The following is a 3,792-nucleotide window of genomic DNA, read 5'->3' as shown; positions in this document are numbered from 1 at the left end:
ATTTTCCACCTGAAGCCATAAACTACTTCTCCTACTGGTGTTTAGTTTTTCCTAATGACTTTGATCTTTTAGAGGGATTTTGTTCTCCCTTTAAGACGGACTTGGGAGGAGTTACAGTTACGCTGTCGGGGTGCTGGGAGGATTTATAAGGAGATGTGGAAACCCGCGTCACGCTGACACAACGTTTAACCTCCTCCCGCGTTGTTGACAGAGGATATTGCACATGGTTCAGGTTGGACTGAGAGACTGGATCATACACGCGTATTGGTTTTCTCTCACGGGGCGGACACAGCTGTACGGAATGGACAATTAACGTTTGCGTTTTAATGGTAAGACTTTCCTAATATCTATCACAATGATACGTCACTGGATAAAACAGGGCTTTCCATTCACTTAAACTGGGCTGTCCGAGGCGGTGTTTAACTCAACGTTATACGTGTACCGGGAGACGCGGCCGGTGGTCCGAAGTTCCCGCTTGTCGTTTGTCTCTGAACACCGTTTGGCTGAACTGTGGTGGGTCGTTTGTCTGTGAGCAGCGGGACTGGCTGCTCTCTTGACCCGCTGCACGGCTCCTAGTAGTCCGCCAAATGAAGCCCCGTCTGGGGATGGGTGAGCACTGCTCGGCCCCGCCACGGCCTGCCGCTAGTGGGCGCTGCAGTCATGGGGGAAATGGTGTCGGGAGTTAGAAATAAATACATACAACTTTAATTCTAGTGATAACACATTTAAATCGTCATCTATCTATCTATCTATCTATCTATCTATCTATCTATCTATCTATCTATCTATCTATACTTGTTCTTTATACATGTGCTGTAACTTTATGTATCTATTGTTATATTTATAAGTAGCATATGTTTATCTACATATTGATCCATGTAAAGGAACTATATAATATATGTATATATTTTAAACCGTAACGAAGCCTTGTTAGTTAGACTACTCTTACATTTTAATAATTTTGTATAAACTTTATTATTACATTCACGTATTACATTTATGTTTTAATCGTTTTTAATATGTTTTAGCCTCACCAAATTGTTGCCCATCCATTATGAGTGATGGCTGGCTCTCAAGTAATTTTTAAATGTCTTTATTTTATTTTATTTTTTACAGATAATCAAAAGCTAGATTTTAATTAGCTATAAATGGAATACAATTTTGGATAGCTTTAAATATTTAGACCTAAAATATTAATCTTTACTAAAAAAAACATTAGTGTCCAGCTGTGACTCTAACTCACAAATTGTTAAATGTCCCATGAGATCACCTAACATCCCCACCTGCAGGCCATGAAGAAATGAGAATGAACTCAGCTGTGATTTTTGTCTATCAAATCAGCTTCAAACCAAATATGACCCTTAATAATCTGAACATTGTTGAAATTATTCATATCCTAAAAACTGCTAAAACATAAAAACTATAAAAATTCAAAGACAAAATATATTTTGTAATAAATAGGTGTATATATATATATATATATATATATATATATATATATATATATATATATATATATATATATATATATATATTATAAAGTGTATATTAGTGGTATGTATTGTCCAGGTGCGCTGTGCAAATGATCCAGTGTAGACATATTTATGAAAAGGCTGAATTCGCTTAGTTTTTTTAGAGATAGAACATTTTAGTCATGGGTCTAACGTAAAAGAGAGTATTCTCATGTCACAGCTGTAAAAGGGAACTATAATAAAAAATAACTACAAATTCAAGATTATCAATTATCAATGTTGAGAGAACAAAATCTGCATTTTAAATTCCATATTGTACATTTTCCCCCACATGCCACTTTTTTTTCCCATCATGCTGTGTGTACGTACATGTAGAGACAGTCTGCAAGAAGTCTGGTTGTTACTAATCTATTGAACTAGACTATACTACTCTTAATATGAAACTTTATGAAAGCCTCAGTCACACATTTAGAATTATTCCCTTCGAAGAAACCAACTACAGTTGTTTATTTAGATTATTTGATAAATGAAACTTTCATCCAGACTGCAAATACTGGTGTTAAGAAATTTAAGTCACACATAACAGCTTTTTTTGTTATAGATGTATTGTGTCTCGCTAATGTTGTGGTGAAAACATTTACAATAAAGACTTTTCGTAAAATGTCTGTCCAGTCTGCTGAGCTGACTGTAACTCGGCCAGCTTAATTAACAGCAAGTTGTAAAGCCGGGGATCTAAAGCACATATACTTTATACCAGCACATAATTAAATTATCTGTAAAGGCCTGAAAAAAAGGCCTAAAAAAAGGCCTAAAAAAAGCTAGGCGGGGATAGCCAAGGACAACACATATAACCTCCTGCATGAGATAAACAAACTGTTTTTCAGCCTCCGGCTTCTCCTTTCAACAGTGCCAGTCGCACAATTTGTGGCACAGGCTCATACCTTGGCCATGTCAGCTTGTCTCCATGGCTTATCTTCAGTCCTAACCTCATGGGAGAGTTCACTTGTATTTTCAGGCTTGCTTCACTGCGCACCAAAAGGACACAAAGCTCCATTCATGCCCGAGAGTGGCTCCATTCATGGACACTGAGTACTTGCCGGTAGAATTCATAATTGTTCAGCGTCTTCCATCTCCGAGAAACACTGGCGGAAATGACGCAACAGTCGGTTGTTTTAAGGATGACATAAATATTCAAATGGATGCATGGGTCACTGTTTTGTTTGTGGTGAGTTTTGTGTTGCATTATGCATGCCCTGCATTGTTTGCTTCCCACATCGACCGTAGGCCTGTTAGTGACATGAAACAGAGCGTTGAAGAATAAGATTGCAGTGAGATAGAAACACTGAGACCTTGAGTTGCCCTCTGGGCGAGTAGGAGGGAGGTTGCTAATTAGTGGTTTGCTGGAGAATTGGCAGGAACATACATTTGTAGAGTATTTTCCTTTCAGTTTTTGCATTTCATTTGGAAATGTAGCCGTGGGTGATTAAGAGCATTTTGTTATCTGATGGTGAAGCAGATGGATTTGCGTAATAAATATTTTTTTAAATACTTGGCGAGGCACATTCAAGTTTCAACAATACATTTAAACTCTACTTCACTGTCATATTAAAGTTGCCAAGAGCTATTGCATTGCTGTTTATACTTTACTGAACCACACAGCTCCTGAAATGCTTCAGATGGATTAAATGCAGAGTTCAAATTTAATTTATGTAACTTTATGTGACAATTGATGAAGGGCCACAGGTTTTGAGCAGCATTCATGCTGAATGTTGTAAAGGAATGAGTGCTTTGCTTGTTGACTGTGCAGCAGGGCAGAGGGTTGCGGACACAGGGGCATTACTCGTGTTAAACCACTCCAGTTGTCAAATGGTCTCTTGAACAAAATCTCTGACCCTACTCCTTGTGAGTAAAGCCAAAGAAGCAAAGCTCATGTGTCTCCTGACACATAAGAGCAGAATGACTATGCCAAATTAAATAAGCGTTATTGTTACATAGTAATGGACTTTCAGCTGATAATAACGTATAAATGACGTGCAGACTAGAGACACTTAAAACCTGCTTCTGTATGGGGATTTGCGTATATCCGTCACAACAAACGGATAATTTTTGATATCATCATTATCGGCCCTCAAATTCCATATCAGTGCCTCTATCAGGATGACCCAGAACACTTGTGTTCCTCTCCACGTAACAGGGATATCAGTTGGTGTTTGTCACGTCTTTCTTTTAACTTTTATGAATTGAATACAATTTAAATTGAATACAATTTAAATTGAATACTTTTTTGCATTACTCTGCAGATAGTGCCATATTTCAGGCA

The 3,792-nt window shown here is 37.7% G+C and overlaps 1 protein-coding gene across 2 annotated transcripts in view; it reads left to right on the top strand.

The window, feature by feature from the left end:
• The first annotated feature begins 203 nt into the window (after positions 1-203).
• Positions 204-3,792, top strand: part of LOC137800746 (ERBB receptor feedback inhibitor 1) — a 9,668-nt gene continuing 6,079 nt past the window's right edge. For both annotated transcript variants that reach the window (XM_068598072.1, XM_068598071.1), the window contains exon 1: positions 204-329. The gene's annotated coding sequence lies outside the window, so the exon portion shown is untranslated. The remainder of the gene's footprint in view (positions 330-3,792) is intronic.

This window comes from Clinocottus analis, unplaced genomic scaffold (genome assembly GCF_023055335.1).
Source record: "Clinocottus analis isolate CAN_PGR_092001 unplaced genomic scaffold, fCliAna1.0.p SCAF_4, whole genome shotgun sequence".
Taxonomy (NCBI): domain Eukaryota; kingdom Metazoa; phylum Chordata; class Actinopteri; order Perciformes; family Cottidae; genus Clinocottus; species Clinocottus analis.
The sequence above is the reverse complement of the archived record's forward strand: the minus strand, read 5'-3'. Positions and strand labels throughout refer to the sequence as shown.